Genomic DNA, 22,765 nt, shown 5'->3' with positions numbered 1-22,765 from the left:
ACTCTGAGCCCAGGGGAAAGAGCTCTGTGCTTGAGCTGTGGAAGGAACCTATCATTCCTACTTCATTCCTTTCAGTTCAATATCTTGGACCCAATTCCTTCTAGACTCTCTTAAAGAGAGTGGATCTGACTTCTCAGATAACACCCATGTGTACCTGACCAGACCTTGTTCACCGGAGGCCCTCAAGGCCATGTTCCGCCCTCAGAGTTAGGTAGGGGCAGGCCAACGGGCCAGTTGCCTTGTGCACCAACACCACTGGGAGCTTAGCAAGCGATTGAAAAGAAAGAAGTATGCAGATTACAGTTTGAGAAGGGAGCGATCTTCACTAGACTTTCAAAGATCAGCAGAAAAGGTGGGTTGGGTTACCTACAGAGCTTTTGTTTCACTAAATAAGGTATGCATATTTGTGTCCCCGGCTGCATTTCTCACGACCAAGGAAGACAGGCGGAGGCTGCCAATCCTAACAGCCTTCTTCGCCCTGCCCTCATGCTCAGTCTCTCCTCTGTGCACATATTGAATAAATATTTAAAGATTATTCTTTTGAAGGGGCCCCAAGTTATCTGCCTGTGCCCAGCCCTGTCCGCTCACCCTCTTGGACTGGACCGTCCATAGAGACCGGTCTATAGCCAAAACAGCTCTGAAGTTTTTTTCCTGGCTCCTCAGCCTTGGTTGCTGTGACTTATCAGCCACCCCACTCCCCATCTGTCCTGTTTTCTCAGTTGCCCTGTTCCCTTTTTCTCAGCAACACCTGCTCCATTCCCACCCCCTCTGTATTGAGGTTTTCCTTAATACTCCACCATAGGAGGCATTTTTGACAAGAGTGACTCATTTCTTTCTGGAGCTCAGCCCCAAATCCCAGAAGACTGGGAAGTTTTACCTGTGGTAGTTGACAACAGGTAGCACAGGTCACAAAGCCTTTCATCTCTGAGATAGCTGTGGAGACTCTGGACAGCGGAGGGTAATTCTGTGAGAAGCAGCATTAGGTGCACAAAGTACAGCTGAAACAGCACATGAAGCTGGCAGGAAAGTTCTCTTTGACGATTCTTTAAGGCTACAGATACAGAAAATAAAGATAAAGTGTTAAGGAGACTAAATCAAGGGCTTAACGTTAAAAATGGTGGCTTCATTATATACATGTATCTCCTCACATGTGTGGTTTAACACAAGAACATTAATTAATATAACATGCAACCCCCCCATTAACTGATTAAACAAGAATAATCTTCTGATTGCTTCAGTTAATGCAGAAGAAGCATCTGATAAAATTCAGCACTGATTTCTGATTTAAAGATTAGCAATCTGCTAATTTAATCTTCCTTTAAAAGAACTTCCTTAATCTGATAAAGTGTGTCTACAAATAACCCACAGCAAATGCCATTCTCAACAGTGAAAGATTAAAAGCTTCACCTTTGAGGTCCAGAACAAGACAAAAATGCCCACCATCACCACTGCACTTCAACATTGTTTTAGAGGTCTTAGCCAGAAATAAACATAAAGAGATAAAATTGACATTTTCACAGATTCGTACACAGACAGTTCTGAAGAATCTACAGATAGATTAGAATTAATAAGCAAGTTTTGCAATTTGCTGGATACAGAAAAATATATATAGATATATACTCCAAATTGATTTATGTATTCCAATGGATTTATTTTGCAGAACTTGCCAAATTGATTTTAAAGTTTATATGGAATTTTATTTGCCAAGGGATAAGAATAGCCAAGAGAGTCTTGAAGAAGAAGAATGAGGTACAGGACTTGCCCTCCCAGATATCAAGGTTGATGTAAAGCTTCAGTAGTCGAGACAGTTTGGTATTGACACAAGGATAGAAAAATATCCCAATGGAACAGAATAGAGAGTCCAGAGGCAAACCCATTCTTATGTGAATTGTTTTATTTATGAGGAAGGAAGCGCTGAAGGTCACTGGAAAAAGAAAGACTTTTCAGTAAATAGTAAATGGTTCAATAAATAGTGTCTAGTTATCCATACAATGAAATAAAAAGGAATCTGACACCTTTTGACACCATACACAAAAATCAATTCCAGATGGATTAAAGTGAAAGCTATGAAGATTTTAAAAGACAATATAGGGGAATATTTTCATGACCCTGTACAAGGAAAGATTTTTAATATGAAATACAAAAAAAATGCTAACCAATAATATAGTGATTAATACATTTGACTACATTAAAGTAAAGAGCTTCTGTTCATCAGTCACTTTAAAGAGAGTGAATGTTTGAGACACAGAGTGAGAGACATAGATAACTAAGAAAGGGCTAATACAAAAGATGTATAAAGATCTTCCCAAATCAGAAAACCCTAATCAAAAAAGGGCAGAAGTCTTGAATAGACACTTCAGAAGAGAGGCAATGCTAACTGTCAGTAACCATATTAAAAGCCTCTTAACCTTAAACTAATTATAAATTAAACTATAATTAAATACTATTAACATATGGATATCCATCACACAGCCAACAGATTGGTACAGATGATAAAGTCTGACAATATTAAGTGTGGGAGTCATTGTGCAGCATGAAGAGCTTTCACTTATTGCTGGAGGGAGCATGAATTGATCCCACCATTTTGGAAAACAGTTTGGCATTATCTAGTGGATTTGAAGAGATGCAAACTCTATGACTCAGCAATGTCACTCCTTAGGATATATCCTAGAGAAAATTATGTTCGTGTGCCCCAAGAGACAAGTGTAGGAATGCTTAAAACCGTATTGCTCTTTATAGCACCAAATTGGAAATAACTTGAATGATAATTCACAGTAGAAATGATAACAAATTAATTGTGGATTGGTAAACAGTGGTTGATTCTCATGAGCCAAATAATGAGTGAAAGGAATTAAAGACAAAAGAATACATAAGGTATAGTTATAGTAGTATGTATTGTATTTTAAAGGACGTAAGATTGCGTGGTATCCCAGTGAGACTGAAGTCAAGTTTCTTTTCTCTCCATTTTCTCTGTCTACTTGCTTGATCCCAGATACCGGTTCCTGGTCTATGAACTTAAATTCCATCTGCAGAAATATTCTGCCAAGAGTTATTTGTGATATTAAGTTTACCAAATTTGTACTTAAAATCCAGCTATTCTCTCAGAAAAGGGAATTCTAGACATTCCTGCTTTTGTTGCTTTATTTTGCAAAATTCAGATAGCTTTACTGATGGCACTGTACAAGCCTTCTTATCTTGTTTATTAAAAACCTCTTCACTGCCACTTTGCTTTCCTCCAGCACAGGGCTGAATAGCCTACTGACAAAGCTTCTGCTTCCACTTCTGAGTCAATATGGATTCTTGTTTCTCTTTATTCAGTAATAAAATCCACCACTTTTCTGTGGTACAAATCACATTTTGAGGTCTTTGGGCCACCATAGTCACATATTCCCTAAAATTTTCCATATGTGTCATCTTTGTAGTCAACTCCTCTCCCCAAAAATGTCAACTTAAATATTTTTGCCAAGGCAACAAATTATTTAGTCAGTAAATCATAATTACATATTTTTGGAGGTCAAAGACAACTTTTATAGACTACAGCAACAATTACTGAGTCCAAATTTCTTACAAGACTCCTTTGTTAGAAATAGCATCTGTAAGAAGAAGAAAGGAAAGAAGAAGAAAAATTGGAGGAGTGAAAATTGGTGGAAGAAATATCAACAATCTAGGATATGCAGATGACACCATCTTACAGGCAGACAGCAGCAATGACCTGAAACGACTTGTGGCGAAAGTGAAAGAAGAAAGTGCCAAAGCAGGACTGCATTTGAACAGGAAGAAGACAAAAATCATGACCACAGAAGAGCTACACAACTTTAACATAGACAATGAAGACACTGAAATTGTTAAAGATTTTGTTTACCTTGGTCCAGTCATCAATTTAAATGGAGACTGAAGCCAAGAAATCAAGAGAAGACTGAGACTTGGAAGGGCAGCAGTGAAAGAAATAGGAAAGATCATCAATGTAAGGAAGTGTCGTCAGAGATTAAGGCCAAGATTACCCACACCCTCATGTTCCCAGTTACTACATACAGTTGCAAAAGCTGGACAATGAAGAAAGCTGGCGGGAAAAAACTGGATTCATTTGAAATATGGTATTGTAGGAGAGCTCTGTGTATAGCCTGGGCAGCCAGAACGATGAACAAGTGGGTCTTAGCGCAAATTAAACCTGAGCTATCACTGGAGGCAAAAGCGATAAAACCGAGGCTGTCCTACTTCAGGCACCTCATGAGAAGGCAGGACTCTGCAAAATACAATAATGCTGGGAAAAGTAGAGGGCAGCAGGAAAAGAGGAAGACCAAATATGAGATGAGTTGACTCCATAAAGGCAGCCATTGGCACGAGTCTACAGGAAGTGAGTAGGGCTGTGGAGCACAGGACTTTGCGGACATCACTCATTCACAGGTCATCAGGAGTTGGAGCTGACATGACGGTATGCAACAACAAAGAATAATTTTATGAAGCAAAGTACTATCACCTTTCAGTAGCTTTAGGATAAGATGAACATTTTTTCCTTCTTATTAAGATTTGTTTCACCAGTTATTAGAAAACCTTGTAAATGTCAAGGCTGAGTGCTGAAATTCCAATAGTTTGTATCAAGGGGAAAAAACCAAAAACAGTTCTGAGAATCTCAACACTTATAATATGGAAAGGAAAAGGATAGATGAGGATTTTTAACAAATTAAATATGAGGCAGGAAATGTTTTGCATTTCTAGTGTCAAGCTGATACCCCTAGGCTAGATCCTAGTTAATTTTTACTATTTCTGACTATTCTGTTAACTGTTCCAGGAGTATTTTATTACATAAAAAAGAGAGTTTATAGGTTATCATTGATTGGAAGTTATGGCTGAAACATTTACCACTCATCCACTATCCACAGCTTCTTCATATTTCCCAGTCCCTTTTCAGTTCACTGGGCTTTACAACTAGTTCTGGCTAGTTACAGCATGGCTACTCAGTGAGTTACAGGAGCTCCACAGATGGGGCTATGTAAGCAGTTCTGGCTGTGAGCAGAAGTGATGCTGAGTGTGACCCTCTTGTACTTTCCTCAGCTGGTTGCTACTGGAAGCCTGGGTCTTTGGGTCACCACTTGGAGTGGGGCTCCCTGAAGAGACATCAGACCCACATGAGATTGTTAACGGGCTAGAAATAAACCTTCATATGTTAGGACATTGAGATTGCTTGTTACTACACCACAGCCTGGCCTAAACTGACTGACACAGAAGGGATTTTTTTTTTTTAAAGATTTTATTTTTTCCTTTTTTCTCCCCAAAGCCCCCCGGTGCATAGTTGTATATTCTTCGTTGTGGGTCCTTCTAGTTGTGGCATGTGGGACGCTGCCTCAGCGTGGTTTGATGAGCAGTGCCATGTCCGCGCCCAGGATTCGAACCAAGGAAACACTGGGCCGCCTGCAGCAGAGCGCGCGAACTTAACCACTCGGCCACGGGGCCAGCCCCAGACACAGAAGGGATTTTTAAATCCAGTTTCTTCCAGTCATCTATCTGATGTTTGCTTCCTTTATTCAATGGTGTTTTTTGAGCACCTCCTCTGTAGGGCTTGGGCACTATACTATAATGAGTGGATAGCCAGGAATTTAAGAGACAACTACTGTGCAGATCAGCTGAAGGGCAGGGGAGTCAGCTAAGCCATCAGGAAAAGCTCCCAGAGGGGCTGGCCCCGTGGCTGAGTGGTTAAGTTTGCGCGCTCTGCTGCGGCAGCCCAGGGTTCGGATACTGGGCACGGACATGGCACTGCTTGTCAGGTCACGATGAGGCGGCGTCCCACATGCCACAACTAGAAGGACCCACAACTAAGATATACAACTGTGTATGGGATGGTTTGGGGAGATAAAGCAGAAAAAAAAAAAAAAGATTGGCAACAGTTGTAAGCTCAGGTGCCAATCTTTAAAAAAAAAAAGGAAAAGCTCCCAGGAAAAGGTGGCACCCAATTAGGGTCCTGAGAGACTCTAGCAGGAAGTAGGAGGTTGCTAAGTTTAAGAAATCATGGCAGGACATTTTAGGCAGTAGAAACAATACGCAAGGGTAGAGAAGTATGAACCAATACGGCAGGTACAGGGAACTATGGTAGTAGGTCCACAGTGACACTGAGGCTCACTCACCCAGCTTTCCTTTGCATAGCACACCAACAACCTGACCCCTGGGAGAGCCCCACCTGCTACACCATCTCCAGAATTGGTAACTGCTAATATTTGTTGATGTGGTTCATTTGCTCTTGCTATGTTCTGCTCTGTGGAGAGGTGAACAGTGCTAAGAAACCTAATTAAAAAATGGTTTTAGAATGAGTCAGACCTGAGTGTAAATCTTGCCTTGGTCATTGGGCAAGTCATGTAACCTCCTCTGTGAAATGGCCATAATAATACTTTGTCCTGTGCTGCAGAGTTTGTGAGAGCATTCAGTGATGTTCTCATGGCTGGGGTATCTCAATGTACAGTTGAAAAATGCACACACACACATATGCGCATGCATCTCATACAGTGTAAGCCAGTTTGCCACGCCAAAGGGCAGTTTTGAAGCAGCACAGCCAGAACACAGTGGCTGTGGCATGCATCCTCTGGAGACCAGTTCTGATCCCAGGCTTGAGCCAGAGCAAGGGCCCTTCCTTAGTGCCGCCTGAACCATATTTGGCCTACAGATTCAATTTGTTTAACCTGCATTAAGTGACTTTAAAAGTGAACTCATTGCCAATCTGGGAAAATTGGATGATTTCATATAAAAGACGGAATTTCCAGTTTTTCTTGAAAAGTTGGAAAAAAGTAGCAACTTGGGTCCACGTGGTGGGGAAGATCACTGGAGCTGAGGCGTGGTCGCCTCTTTGCACAGCGGGTGCCCAGGTCATCGCAGCCCACTGTGATCTGTTATTCTCATTTGATCATTTGCTTTACCTGGCAGGCATTTCACTTGCTACCCTGAGTCATCCAAAACCAGTTACTCACATCCAGATTGAACAGCAGTTAGTCCTTGGTTGTGGGCTCTGGGAAGCAGTGAGCATAGCTCTGCTGTTGACCACTCAAGGTGGGGCCGTTGCCAGCTGGGCTGGGGTGGAGACGACATTCTGAGCATCAGCTGGCCCAGTCCTAGGAGGAGATGGGTGAGGTCATTTATCCTCTCCCTAAGGATGGGCCAAACCAGTGTGCACAGGCAGCTTTTTTCACTCACCAGTTTATAAAATGTTGTCGGCTGCCTGGTCTTCTGATAACATCCTAGGTGTGGGGCAATTTTGCTGTTAAGGAATCAGAGGTTCTGGAGAGTGATGAATTCTCAGAGCTGGAAGGGAAGACCCTGTGTTGAGGAGAGTGACTTGCCTTCAGTTGGTCCTCTTTGGCCCTCAAGGCCAGAGCTCTTTCCCTCCATCTTCCTGTTGTCCCCTCGCTCACAAGGGCTCCTAGTCTCCCGTAAGGCATAGAAATGAAACGTGAGCAGAAGGTAAAGCATTATGTGAGAGTTCATCACCAACCTCCAAGGCCCCAGCAGGGCCCTGCTCAAGGCTGCCACCTAGGTCAGCAGGCCCAGGCATCCAGGGGCTCAGCCGCATCCTACTTGCCTTCAACTGCTGATCCTGACCTCCTCTCACAGGCACAGGGAGTGTGTGTGTGAATGGTGCACGTCAGGGCTGTAGCGCCCAGTTCAGCAGTTTGTGCACTGCATAATGATGGCGGGCTAGGGGAGAGTAAGGGCTGAAATCCAGCCCATGATTCTCACCATGCTGTGCCCATTCATGGGGTTGCATCTGCCCAGAGGGGGCATTTTTTTCCCCTCTAATTCCCACAAAAGTGCTTTCAAAGCTAGTGGGTGGTCCTCTGTACCATGACCCTAAAAATCCCTCCCACCTAAAGGGAAAAGGTATCCAGGCTCCATCCTGTCTCTTTTTCTGTAAGAAATGATATCAGAAATGTCACATCTGGTTTTCCTTTTTACTTTCTCTTCTTCCTCCAGGAGGCCACTTCTCCACTCCTGATGTGGCTGCTCACACCACTGCCCAGGCTGTAGTGGTGGAACCAGTGGGTTGAAGGGAGCATGGTCAATGAGCAAAGAGTCACTGGCAGTAAATGCATGGATCTGGTTGCGTGTTATTAGAATGGAAATTCACATCTGCCACACATTCAACTCTGAGGTCAAATGGTTATATTTCCTTCCCCAGAGCAAAGGAAATGGTGGATCAGTGAACAGGTGGAAAACTGGGCAAGATATTCATTTTAGGAACTCAATGGGGAAGAACTACAGTGAAATTAGGTATGAGACATCCACCAAACTAACCAAGATCCCAAACAGGAGAATTATTTAATAGCCCATAATAATGCAAAAAGGAGAAAAGGTATCATTTTGAGAAGCTAACTTTTGATTGATATATTGGCCCATCTTTCTCCTATGTGAGAGTTGGTAAGTGTGAGAAGTTGCAAAACAAATGTGAGGTGATTAATTGCCCAGGGTTGAGGGTTGACCCTCTGTTGGTCCATTCTTGTTTTTCACTTGCTTAGTTTCTTTTCTGCCAAATTATTTTACTTGTAGGTAATCCTTCATATCCCTCAAGTGGAGACCAGGTCATAACCACTTACTTTATATTTACATATCCCCTCCTGACTTGTCCTCCCAGCTGCATGTTTATTTCCTCAAATATACATGGAGTGGTCTCTTCGCGGTGGAAGAGTGAGGGGCAATTTCCAACCTATTGTCCAAAAGTCTGCTTTAATTAGGAAATGAGATGTAGCATTTTCCAGTCACATTAACGAAAATTCTCAAAACTGTTACTGCTTCGAAGGAAATATGTGTAACCTTCAGTTATGTCTGCAATACCAGGAAGTGTGGTCCAGTCTATTATCAAAAGTAGTAGAATTTTGGTCTACTTACTCAATCACTTACCACTTAATTACTTTCATGAGATGATTAAGACAACACAGTCGAGAACTGTACTGTCCAATATGGTAGCCACATGTGGCTATTGAGCATTTGAAATGTAACTAGTCCAAATTGAGATATGGTTAAGCGCAAAAGACACATTGGAGTTTGAAGACTTTCTATGAAAAAAATTGTAAAATATCTTATTAACAATTTTAAAATATCAATTACATGTTAAACGATAATATTTGGGATATATTGTGTTAAATACAATATATTATTAACATTGAATTCACCTATTTCTTTTTACTTTTAAAAATCTGGGTACTAGAAAGTTTAAAATTACATATACGGCTTGCATTATACTTCTATGGGACAGCTCTGTGCTAGAATATGGGAGAAAACACTACTCTTCTTATTGATTCACTGTTCAGTCCCTCTGAAGTCCATCTAGGACAGGCACCAAGGAATTCATCACTCTCCCTTCTCCTCCACACCAAGTCCTCTGGATCTTTTCTAACCTCAGCACCCCAACCACCTTCCATCCATCTGTCATTCTGGGAGATGATACTCACTCAAGGTTCTGAAGACCATACTGATTGTGGTTTTTCACTCTTTCCTGGAAGGGCACTGGCAGATCTGCAGTCTCTCTCATAGGAGAATTGATTTAGATCTTTCAGAGACTTCAGGTATTGCCTCTACCAGACAAACCTTTCTCTCGCTAACAGTGTTGGCTTTCCATGATCAAACTTAGATGAACTCTTACGCTAATAAGGTTTCTGTCTCTCAGCTTGATTCTACCAAAGACCCTTTCCTACTGTGCATGAAAAATAACTCTCCATAAAGCCCACTGAATACTTTCCAACGTGTTATACCTACTTCTTATTGCATCCTTGCAGAATATACTGAGGAAAGTAAGGCTATGGTGAAATTCCTTTTACGCTGAAATCTGTAAAATGTAGGTGCACAAAGACTTAGCAAGGGTTAATGATCGAATAGACTACAAGCCTGGTTCTCTTCCAGTCTTGGATCTCTACAGCAAGTGAAGAAATCATCAGGAAATGTACTGATGCTCTCACACAAAAGCTCTAACCAGTTTCTTTCTTCAATCCGGTTTCCACAATGTTCCCAGGGTAATCTCTTGAAAATGCAGACTTGATTGTGTTATCCCCTGCAAAACAAACAACTAATTAGAAACAAACAAGCAAACAAAGAAAATTTTCAGTGGCCACAGAATCACCACCATGCCCCTTTGCCTGTATGACTGAACTTCAATATGCCTTTCCAGCCTCATTTCTCCCTTCCCTACTCTGCAACCTGCCCAATCCCCACAGCCCCCAGCATCTGTACAAATGCCACAGCTCAGCACTCCTTTGGTCTTGTTTTCTCAGTTCCTCTCCTCTGGCTCTTTGCACTATCTCTACATCCCCGGACTCTTCCGTTCCTGGCACACCCTTCAGGCCCAGAACAAATGTTAACTCTATTGGAAGCTTTCTGCAACCTTTCCAGGCAGAATTAACGTCTTCTTTCTCTGGGTTTCCACAATCCTTTGTACTCCCTTTGTGCACTATGCTACTATCATATTCAGATCAACTCTTTTGTCTGTCTTCTCCTTTAAACTAAACTTCTTGAGGGCAGAGACCATTTTTCTCTGTATCTCTATGTGTAGTAAACACTCAGTGGATGGTCCCATCCATTCCACATGTTGATGTTTCCCAAGTCTATCTGCTGAACCCAGCTTTCTTTCCAATTTCTAGACCTAGTTGTTTAACAAATATCTGTCATCTGATGTCCCACAGGGACTTTAAACTCATTGTGATCCAACCTGAACTCACCATGTTTCCTGCTCAAACTGCTCCTCTTCCAAGGTCCCCAACTCTGTGTTTGGCACCATTATCTACCTCTTGGCTCAAGCCAGAAAATGGGATTTGTGCTTGACTCTATCTTTTCTCTTGCCAGATTCTTCTTCCCTTATCCAAAAAACCTTATCCTGTTCCTTCAACTTCCCGTATATCAATTAACTCTGTGTACTTTTCTTCAGTCTTCATTCCTTTGTGCGCTGTCATTATCTCTGGACATCATCATCTCTTGCTTGAATTATAGAAATTCCATCCATTGGAGTCTCCCTATCTTCATATTTGCCCCCAGAACCTAGAAAAGTGTCTGGCATGTAGCAAGGACTCAATAGTTGTAGACTGAACGAATGAATCAATGACCGTACATGGATGAGTGAGTGTGTGACTCAGCCATGTTAAACAAGAGGAACCTTATCTATTTGGATAAGTCTCTCCTCCACCTCCCCATCTCCCACCATCCAGATCCAAGGATGCAGGAAATGACTTAGAGCCCTTTCACTTTGAACTTGAGACTGGAATAATTTTCTTAACATGTGCAGCACCCAACAGCTTTCAACACATTTGCATATCAGTTATGTCAGTTGAGCCTAACATTCCCCTCTGAGACAGAAACCCTTGAGAACTCCCTTTTGGCAGCTGAGCGTCTTTTTCACAGACTTAGAGAGGCTAAGTAATTTTCCCAGAGTTACCAAGGTGGTAAGGAGCAGAGGCAGGGCTCAGGCAGAAGCATGTGGACTCCAAAGCCTGGCCCAGTTTGGCTCAATTTGGCCTCATGCTCAGTGGAACAGCCTTGATTCTCCTGTTCAGTGGAATGCTCACTCCTCAGAGAGCAGCCCCAGCAACAAGATAGCGAAGGCCAGGGGAGCCGGATGAAAACCTCTGAACCTGTGCTGGCCAGAGGGCTGGCGCCCCATCCTCACAGCCTGGGGAAGCTGAGAAGGAGGCAAATGAAGGAAAGCCTGGAATTTGAGGTCTTGTGGCTCTTCCTCAACTCACTCTGTCAATAATAGTCAACAATAACTGAGGGCTGCCTCTCCCAGATTGCAGATGAGAATGTCAGGGAGATGAAGTACTTCTCTGCTCTGTCCTTGGTTTACTTTCTGGAAACCAAAATGGCTGGAAATGTAGAAATGTAGTTGATGAAATCTACCTGGTCAGGGCAGAAAATTCAGACTGGTGAGTAATTCCAGGAAGCAAGAATTGCTACAGTCAGCTTTGATGCCAGGAAATGGACTGTCGATGGGCACAATGGGCATGGATAGTGGAAGAAAAGAACTGAGTGCATGCCAAATGGCACTGCGGGTGGCCTGAGCTCTGGAGGGGGCCCACATCTTCCCAAGTCAACTGTGTGTAAGTGCTGATTGGGAGCAGGAAGCCTTCACTTACATGACTTTCAGCCAGTGCTTACCAAGGACCATAGCATTTGAGGCATTGTGCCAGCCTCTGGGCATAGAGCTGACACAGCACAGCCCCAGGTCTCTAGATGATCAGTCTAGCTGGGTAGATAAGACATGGACGTAAATAGCATAATGCAAAACACAAAGTCATATGTTTCACAGAAGAGATTTTGGCAAGGTCCTGGGGCATCCAGAGGTGGGGGAACCAGGATTTGCTTCATGAGGGAGGAGGCATTTCAAATATGTAGGATTTGGGTAAAGAGAGAATGAGAACATTTCTGACTGAAGGATCCACATGTACAAAGATAAGAACTAGGATTCATGTCAAGGAGTCTGTCTGCTAAGTGTGCTCAAAACTCACCAGTGCGGACCCCAGCAACTCTAGGCAATTCAGCCTTCTCTGTTGCTTCTATGGAGCTTAACTCCTGCCTCCAATGGCTAGTAGCTAATGGTTTACTTTTCTGCATGATTCTGGGGCCTTATGGCTACCTGGTTCCCTTCGTGTTCCTTTCTCCAGGAATAATTCTTCCAGGGTTGATCTCCAGAGCATTGGATCTTGTCACCTCCTGCTGGAAATCCTTTGCAGAAAAATTGTAGCTGCCTCTCTTAGTGTGCTGCACCTCTATCCCCTTGATCCTGTTACCATTTTTGGTCACACTGACTCCTCATTGCTTTCCCTCCCCATAGCTAGCACCTGCACCTATGTGAGAGTCTTCTTGGCCTGTGCACATGAAGAGCTAGACATGCCTGGGAATTTATGTTCCCCTCCCAGGGTCAGCCGTTGACCAATGATTGATGGATGTGGGGTACAAATATGCCACTTTCCTTGTCCCTGATGTGTGCCTAACCTGTCTCCAGAACACCCTGCAAGGTTGAGCCAAAGTTCCCTCTGTGGGACTTTGTCTGACAATCACATGTTACTTGGCCTTTTTCTCTTCTTGATCCCACTTCCCCTTCGCCTCTCCAGGTTTTTCCTGGAAACACTTTCTAATTACTTTCATTCAAATTCTCAAACCAGGGTCTGTTTCTAGGGAACCCAATTTAGACATAAGCCAACTGTAAAAAGCAAAATAATGATACCTCAAAGGTGTCTACATCCTAACCCCTAGAACTTGCGAATATGCAAAGGGGACGTCGCAAGTATAATTAAGGTTATGAATCTTAAGATAGAGAGAGGATCCTAGATTATCCAGGTAGGCCCAATCTGGTCACATGAATCCTTAGAAACAGAGAACTTTCTCGGGCTGAAGTCAGAGAGATATGGCAGAAGAGGCAATCAGAGAGATTCCAAGCATGAGAAGGATTCAACACACCGTTGCTGACTTTGAGATGTAGGGTTGCGTACAAGGACCTGAGAGCGGCCTCTAGGAGCTATCAGCAGCCCCAGATGACAGCCAGCAAGGAAACAAACCCTCGGTCCTACAGCTGCAAGGAACTGGATTTTCCAAAACTCTGAATGAGTTTGGAAGTGGATTCTTCCCAGAGCCTCCCAACAAGAGCCCACCGGCCGACACCTTGATTTCTGCCTTAGGAAACCCAGAGCAGAGAACCCAGCAAAGCCAACTCATACTTCTGATCTCCAGAACTTTGACATAATAAATATGCGTTCTTTTTCAAGCTGCTAAGTTTGTGTTGTTACAGCAGCCATTGAAACTAATATACCAAGGTTTCTCCTAAATAATGTACATACCCACTGTATATCTCTATAGCATTTGCACTAGGAAGGTCATGGGTTTTGTCCATAAACCAACATACTTTAAATCCACATACAGATGTACTGCTTTATGAGGTTGGTTCACCTTCTCAGGGTTGTCACTTCTTTTCCCTTCCCTGGCCTCAGTCTGGTGGTACTGGGGTGGGGGTCTTAGTTTGCTCTATTTTCCTCCAACCTATATTTTATCAGCAAAGGAGTACAGAGGGCTATAGAGATGTGGAGGGTGTAGGTAGAAATGGGAAATAACTTGTGGTCATGGCGAATAAGCCTGTCACCTGTGGGATGGGGAGGATCATCACAGAGCGGGGCTTCCACTGGGGTGCCATCCCTCCCACATTAGGTTCTCCAGATTTGAGGTATCAAGAGGGAAATTGAGGCTGGCGTTCTGAGGCCCTTAGAGGAAGGAGCGAAGACTCCCTCGTACAGCAGCGGGAGCTGCTGGAGGCTCTCAGCAGGTCTGATGCCCCAGCCTGCAGGAGGTGTTCGTTAAGCATTGGTTTGCACGAATGAATGTATAACTCAGATGTCAGTGGTTCTCTTTTCCATGCCTTCCAATTCAGCCATTTCATTCATTTCCACAGCAAACCCCTTAAGATGTTTGTCTCCTCTGCTAAAGATTTGAAGCTACGGAGGGGTCATTTTGTATAATTCTCAGAATTCCATTTAAAAATTTCCATTGAGGGGCCGGCCCCATGGCTGAGTGGTTAAGTCCGCGCACTCCGCTGCAGGCGGCCCAGTGTTTCGTCGGTTCGAATCCTGGGAGCGGACATGGCACCGCTCATCGAGCCACGCTGAGGTGGCATCCCACATGCCACAACTAGAAGGACCCACAACGAAGAATATACAACTATGTACCGGGGGGCTTTGGGGAGAAAAAGGAAAAAAATAAAATCTTAAAAAAAAAAAATTCCCATTGAACATTTCAATGCTCCCAAGTCCCTCTGCTTGGCTGTCATATGGAAGGCAGTTCTCTCTTCCTCTCCCCATGTATAGAACCTGCCCTTTGAGGCTCCTCTCAGTCCTGGATTCTTAAATGTCAAATTTTATCATATAAGGGTATATAGAGACTGTATTTATAACTTCACTCTTTGTCTCAGGTTTATGGAAAGAGTCTTGGATGAACGAATGCAGCACAGGTCCTGGAGGTGTTCTGGTGAAAACACTCACTCCACTACACAGTACATAACTAAGTCCAGGACATAAAGCACAATAGACTCCTTTTCAGCTGTAGGATGAAAATATCTCACCACAGAACTTCTCATCACGTGTCTTGGTAGGGTGTTACCCTGTCTCCTCAGCCTTTATTTCTGAATCATTTTCTCCCCGCTCTGGTGCAAGCCCTGGTCCTTTAGATACCTGTGGACATGCTGTCTCTTCTTCATGCTCTGGTGTGGCCAAGCCCTCCTAACCATGGGGAAGAAACCACCATCTCCCTGTCTCACAGAAACTCTCAAGATGCATCTTCTAGATTAAACTACAGATGGTCCCCGATTTATCATGGTTGGACTTATAATTTTTCCATTTTAGGATGATGCAAAACCAATATGCATCTATTAGAAACTGTACTTTGAATTTCGATTTTTGATCTTTGCCCGGGCCATGATATGTAGTAGGATACTCTCCTGATGCTGCACAGCAATAGTGAGCCGCAGCTCCCAATCAGCGACTAGGAGGGTAAGCAATGGAGACAACCATTCTGTACCCATAAAACAATTCTGTTTTCTGCTTTCAGTACAAGTAAATTACATGAGATATCTAACCCTTTATTATAAAATAGGCTTTGTGTTTGATGATTTTGCCCAACTTAGGCTAATGTAAGTGTTCTGAGCACATTTAAGGTAGGCTGGGCTAAGGGATGTTCAGTAGGTTAGGTATATTAAATGCATTTTCAACTTAGGATATTTTCAACTTATGATGCATTTATCCAGATGTGACCCCATCGTTAGTCAAGGAAGAGCTGTATATTGGAGAGTCTTTTGATGGTAGGAATGCCCGATGGCGGGGCGGGGGGGGGGGGGGGGGGGGGCGTGGTGTCTGGAGATTTAGGGGAAATTCTGCTAGGACTATTCAACCAGACAGATCTGGTTTCCTTCTTTTGTGGTGACTTGAGAGGGGGCCTCCTCTGCTGCCTCTGAGGGTCAACCCCCTCAGCTGAGGTAGGTGGGTAAGGGTGGTGAGGCTCTGGGAGCCTAGGTAATGTGACCTCCTGTGTTTGGAGATAGGTGTGTCCCTTCCAAGTCAAGGCCTGTGTTGCCTCTGCCCCTTCCCTCCCATCTTTCTCCCTGTCTCTTCAGGTCTTCTCCCATCTACCAGAAGACTCACATTGGTATTGAAGGCATGCTTAGCCTTTCCCCTCTGTGTCTCTGTTGAAGCATATGTGCCTTTTTATCAATTATGGGATGTTGTTTTTTATCTTCTAACAATAACTCACTCTGAGCAGATGCTCTGTATTCTCATTATGTAATATTTTTATCAACGTGCAGCTGCACACCTGTGCCATAGCCTTGAGGCTTCTCTACCACTTGGAGGCTTCCCGACTTCACCACTCTGTGAGTTAGGAGCTTCTTCTATCCCAGCGCCTTATTCTCTAATGATCCAAACTGATGAAGGGTGAGAGGGAATGATACTCCGAGCCATGCTGCTCCCTGGGCTCTTTCTTTCTCTGTCCCTTCCTACAGAGAGGTATGTCTGGCTGTGGACATGCTCCTAGGCCAGTGGTGATGGCAGGATGTGACACGGGGACACAAAGTCTTCCCCAAAGAGGCCTCACTTGGGGGCACTCTTCCCCATCACTGGTCCTTAGCCTCTTTTTTGTGCTTATTTTATCAGCTCCCTGAGAATGGGCATTTCACGTTAATAAAGCTAATGAATGGGATCGAAGTATAAAATAAACAGGCTAGATTAATAATTTACAAGAACATCTCAAGAAGCAGAATAAAGTCAAAATCAGTAGCAGACTTTCCCTGGAGCAGCTACCTGAAAGCCAAGCCATGATCAGAGCCCCAAATCTGACTTTCAATGAGAAATCGCTACACGGGGAGAAAATCCTGAAGCCCAAGGGATTCGTATATACTCCCTGTAGGCAGTCTTATGCAGGAGGCCAGATAATCCAAAGGTTGACTATTGAGGGTAGCAATGAACAAAGGGAATTAAATAAAAGAAATTTTCCATGGCTTTAAGACACGATAGCTGGATGCTTTCCTCTTAAGGCTGGGATGGTCTCAGATGACACTGGAATGCTCAGAGTCCATAACCAATGTTTCACCATGTCCACATTCATCTTCATATTAGAGATATCTTTGCCACCACAAACCAAATGCTCCAGGTCTGTTGGGTGTGAACCTCTCTTTGCTGGACAATGGTTAGCTTCTCATCATCTTGGTGATCACCTGGTCTCTCTTCTTTCTACATGGCTGATGCAGGCCCTCTTCTGAGGGAGTTTCCTTCTGTAGTTGCCTACATGTTCAATCCGATTAGAGTGAGGACTGCTGAATAGAGATCCATGCTGATGCCTTCAATTAAGTTTTCTCCATTTAGTTATCCACTGAATTAACAATCTGGCTGTCAAGGGAAAATCTTATTACTCTCCTTTCTAAGTTCTCCCATCATTTACTGAAACTTCTTGATATGTCACAAGCCTCACCGGTCCCTGTCTACTGCCTGCCCTGATGCTTTCTCGGGGTTCTAAGCTCCAAATGGGTACATAAGGCTTCTGTGGGTAAAGGCACAGGGAATAACACTTTGGCTACTCCAAGGTATGGCCCCCAGCCAGAAGACAGACAGCCTTTCTGATGTCTGATGTCTACAGAAAGTACACACGGGAGAGGGAAGGAAAGTTTTGCTTTCTTTCAAAAAAAAGCAGGGCTGGTACATGAGGTAAACCACTTACTGACATTTGTTTGGCTCTATCCATCTGCCTTATCATCCTGAAAATTTTTACTAGATTCTAAGAAATGACTACCTATCAAATTCTGGCTTTAGTGTGGTTGTGAGTTTCCAAGTTTTGTGGGTATTAATAGGTTGGGAAAGTCTCTATTAAGTGTTTCTAGCTTGATTTAATTATAGATAGAATTCCTGGGTCTACAGGATATCTTGAGATTTGTAGCTACAATGTCCAAACCTAAAACTTTATAAACATCATGGACAAATGAAAGGCACTATTTACTGTCCTGGTTTCTCTCTCACTTTATACATTAATTTGGGCAAGTAAACCTTTGGATACAGAGCTCTGATTGCTTGAGATTCAACTAAAATGGATGGAAGTAACTTTATGTTGGGAGCTCTCTGAAATGTCAATATTCATGTTGGCATTTTTCTAGAGAGTCTGTTGACTGTAAAATCAACTTTTTAAATTTCAGAAAGTTTGATCCTCAGATGGGGCACAATACTGGGCCGGCCTGGTGGCACAGCAGTTAAGGTCATACATTCCACTTTGGCAGCCTGGGGTTCGCTGGTTTGGATCCCGGGTGCGGACATGGCACCACTTAGCATGCCATGCTGTGGTAGGCATCCCACATATAAAGTAGAGGAAGATGGGCATGGATGTTAGCTCAGGGCTGGTCTTCCTCAGCAGAAAGAGGAGGATTGGCAGCAGATGTTAGCTCAGGGCTAACCTTCCTCAAAAAAAAATTAAATTAAAATTAAAAAATAAAAAAATAAATTTCAGAAATAGGTCAAGTTTAACAGGAACTTTAGAAATTTCAAAACTCAGTGTATGTCATGGGAAATGAAGACTGAAAATATTAAAAGTAAGTGTTTGGGGATAGTGTTCTTTGAGGGAAACTGAATAGTTTTCAAAGGAATTTGACTGTGCTCTTGGCCTTCTGTTTAGTTTCTTTCACAGATTGTGATAAGTTGGAAAGTGAATGAGCTTGGAGTTGGTCAAAACAAGGATATCCAAGAAAGGAAGTTTAGACAATTGATTTTTCTCCCCTTTGAATTTTACTTTGCTTAACAGTAAAAACGTGGGTGATACTGTCAGGAGTTGAGACATAACACACACAAAGTTGTCAGCAAATGTTATTTCCTCCCTTTGAAGCATCTTTATCTTTTTAAATTTTAAAATAAAATATGATTTAGGGGCCGGCCCTGTGGCATAGTGGTTAAGTTCAGTGTGCTCTGCTTTGGTGGCCCAGGTTCCTGGGTTCTGATCCTGGGCACGGACCTATACCACTCATCACTCATGCTGTGGCAGCGACCCACATATAAAGTGGGGGAAGATTTGCACAGATGTGAGTTAAGGGCTAATCTTCCTCAGCAAAAGAACCCCCAAAAAACCCCAAACCAAAAAATTTAAAAATAAAATGTGATAAAATAATCACTTTGATTCTTTGATTCTCCAATATCACCACAGCTATCTTTCTCAAATGGTACATTTTAGATTAATTTGTAGTCTACTCATAAACCCAGAAATAAGAAGAGAAGTTACTTTATTTTAAGGAGAGCTTAAGATGAAGACCACTCTCATGTATTGACATTTATCATGTATTTTCTGGATTTGGTAAAAAGACAATTGGTCATCTAAAACCCTGACATCAAAGCAGCTGTGTTGCTGAGGCAGGCAGTAGAATAAATAAGACTAAAGCATTTGTGCTTCTGAATTATGAGGCAATCCACATGGTCTTCACCCACATTCATAATCTTCTCCCACATAAGTACTTATCTATCATCTCACTTTATTTGACCCTACAGATCACTGGGGAATTGTTTGACATCTTTTTACAGTTGAGGAAACGGAGACACACATGCAGACATGCACGGCTGTAGTGTCTTGCCTGAAGTTGTACAATATGATAATAGCAAAACCAGAATCCAAGACTCTCCAGCGCCAGTAGGTTTTTTCCCACCTCAGAGTAGCTGGAAGCCTATTAAATGCTGTGACATTTTCAGCAATTATTTGCCTACAGTCCTGCATGAATCTTATTAATAATATTAATGTTATCAACACCTATGAATCTATTTTGAGGTGTGCCAAGGTAACAGTCTACTCACATGCATTATTTTCTTTCAGGTATTTTAATCAGTCATAATATTCAGTTAATAACTATTTCATGATAAATGGATTAGTGTGCATATTAGAATCATTACTACCTTTAGTTACCACCCTTGGGAATCCTTTATTCTTGGCTTTTTATTAGGAACTTCAAAACTCCTAACATAATGTCAATTTAATCAGATTAGTTAAAAATGATTGGTGGTGTATTATAATAGCCCTACGTTGCAAATGTTTGTTTCATTATTTATATGCCCTTTGAATGTTACTATACATTAGCAATAAAATATACTTATAAATATATCATTAATCCAGCCTTGAAGTCAAGAATTATCAGTCAATTTACCCTACATAACTTCGTAAAGCAATATTACCCTCTAACTCAAAGATAAAGTGACTTAAAATCTCCTGGCAGATATATACAAATGCTCTGGCACCAATTCTAATATCTCCCAAAGGAGAAAATACTGCAAGAATAGGAAACAAACTCATAGATTCCTTTCTCTTATCTACCTTCAGGCAAGCATGAACAGTATTCCCAATAGCCAAAGAAGGCAATTTAGTTCACTCCTACTTGGATCTCTGATTGTGCTTCCATCAGGCAACAATGAGAAGAGAATGCATTAAATATCAACAGCTTAAAACATTTTCAATAGACTGCTGGTGTGTTTCCCTACCAATTTGTCTAAAAAGACAAAATCATCCAGCAAAGTAACAAACTATTTGTGGGAATCAGAAAGATATCTGACTTTCGTTAATGCTTCTAGATGACAAAATGTCAGTAATTCTTTATTTAATAAATGTATATATACAGTAAGAAAATCTAAGTAAAAGTATATATGAAATTAAAGTTCAGTTTGAACATTAAGATTCCCTGAAACTATTTTTTGCCTTCTGCGATATTGTCATAAGGTTTTAAATTAGGCTTTAAATTAATTTTTTTGTTTCATATTATTGCTGATAATCTTCCTTGTTCTAAAATCTACTTTGTCTGAAATCAATAAAACTACTCCAGATCTGGTGTCAAGATGGCGGCACTGGAAGTCTGTGAACTGACCTCCTCTCATAGGCACAACAAATTTACAACTACTCTTGGAACAATTTCCTTTTAGAAAGAACTGAAAACTGGATTTAAAAAAACCCACAACAAGAGACAGTGCTGACTGAGGTGGAAGAGGCAGAAATTCCTTTCTGGAGAGGAAAATGCTACATTTTAGCCACAGTGCTTCACAGCTAGGAGAAATCTTAAGGTACAAAGCTTTTCCTGGAGGAGTGGGGGATCTGAGCAGGTAAGCTTTGCCACAATAAACAGCTTTTGGACTCAGCACAACCAAGACAAGTATCCTAATATCTGGCTTTGCTGGCTATTAACAACAATGGGGAATACCCTCAGAAAAGCTACTGGACATAAGGGAAAGTAAAGCCTGTTCTTCAAGGGCCCACACACAAATTCACGTGCTTCAGAAAGCAACCTAAAATCACCAGAAAGAAAGGTGCACAGTCTTTTGGTAAAAAGAGACTCACTTGATAGACTCTGGGCACATCTCAGTAAGAGGTGAGACCTCCCCAGGCTGGGACACCTCCCCAGCGACTGAGACATTGGTGGCAGCCATTATTGTGACTTAGCACAGATTTGCTGACACAGACTCTTGCAGACACCACTGGAGTTCTTCCCCTTGTCTGATAGTGCAGGGGTCAGCCACACCCACTATAACACCAATTTAATCCAGCTCAGCCATGGCAGGCAGCCTGATCTAGGGACTGGCTCCACACAACACCAACCCTTGGGCAACTTGTGGGCCTGCACAGGCAGGGTCTGTGGGACCTCTGCAGCAGGGTGAGTGGTTCTGCCTCTGTGGGGCAGGGCATGTGTGAGAGGGAGGCCTTGCACAAGGGGTAGGCCTGCAGCAGGGTGAGTGAGTGTCCTTCAGAGAATTGGAGCATGTGCACAGGGAGTGTGTAGGGCCTCTGCAGTGGGGTGAGTGAGTCCCCTTCAGAGGGTTGCAGTGTGTGCTCAGGGCAGACTGTGTTGATGGAGTGTGTGGACCTGTGAGTGATGGAGCTTATCAGCTGAAGAACACCTGTGCTTCTCAAACAGCCACATAGGGGATCAGTCTCACCTTCCAACACCTGAAACAATTGAGTGCTATCATGCCTAGGGCTGGCCCCACCCAGCTGCACTCCTGAGAGGGCTGACAACAGCCTTGCAGGCCAGAGGCCTACAGCAATTGTAAACCCCTGAGCCTAGCAAACAGCCACACTTGAGGTCTACTCACTTGATAGAAAAACTGCAGCAGGTATGTGCAATTAGACCTTGCAGCCAACTGTGTTGGGGTTCCCCATGCCTGATAAAGTGACTGAGGTACCATAGCAGCCACATGCAGCCGAGCATTACAACTGGTTGGCCAGAGGGACAGCCTAGCCTCCTCATGTACCTGCAGCAAGAGCAACCCTGTGCAGCAGAAGGACACATGTATCCCAAACAGGGGACACTCCTGGAACATTTGGAACTGGTGATGAGAGGGAAGCACACTGCTGGGCTTCATAAGATATCTCTTACATAAGGCCACTTCTCCAAGATCAGGAGACATAGCTGATCTACCTAAAACATAGATAAGCACAAGGAAAGAGGCAAAATGAGGAGACAAAGGAATATATTCCAAATAGGGGAACAGGACAAATCCTCAGAAAAAGACCTAAACAAAGCAGAGATAAACAATCTACCTGATAAAGGGTACAAACTAATAGTCATAAGGATGCTCACTGATCTTGGGAGAAGAATGGATGAACTCAGTGAGAAGGTCAGCAAAGAACTGGAAAATATAAAAAAGAACCAATCAGAAATGAAAAATACAATAATGGAAATAAAAAATTCCTTAGAGGGACTAATAGCAGAGTAGATGATACAGAAGAACAGATCAGTGAGGTGGATGAAAGACTAGAGGAAATCACC

At 42.8% G+C, this 22,765-nt stretch overlaps 1 long non-coding RNA gene across 5 annotated transcripts in view; it reads right to left on the bottom strand.

Moving 5' to 3' along the window:
* The window catches only part of LOC111768378 (uncharacterized), a 177,218-nt gene that overhangs the window by 6,686 nt on the left and 147,767 nt on the right, over nucleotides 1–22,765 (bottom strand). Inside the window, exons 1-6 of one of the 5 annotated variants that reach the window (XR_011426967.1) lie at nucleotides 10,689–11,754; nucleotides 9,733–10,024; nucleotides 8,878–9,032; nucleotides 7,177–7,402; nucleotides 6,954–7,094; nucleotides 878–1,051 (exon numbers count right to left, since the gene is read on the bottom strand). This is a non-coding gene — a long non-coding RNA (uncharacterized lncRNA). Of the gene's footprint in view, nucleotides 1–877; nucleotides 1,052–6,953; nucleotides 7,095–7,176; nucleotides 7,403–8,877; nucleotides 9,033–9,428; nucleotides 10,025–10,688; nucleotides 11,755–22,765 lie in introns of those variants that run through there. The other 4 variants (XR_002800708.2, XR_011426969.1, XR_011426970.1 and 1 more) reach the window with 4 other exon arrangements.

The sequence above is a fragment of the Equus caballus genome, chromosome 16 (genome assembly GCF_041296265.1).
Source record: "Equus caballus isolate H_3958 breed thoroughbred chromosome 16, TB-T2T, whole genome shotgun sequence".
NCBI lineage: Eukaryota > Metazoa > Chordata > Mammalia > Perissodactyla > Equidae > Equus > Equus caballus.
The sequence above is the reverse complement of the archived record's forward strand: the minus strand, read 5'-3'. Positions and strand labels throughout refer to the sequence as shown.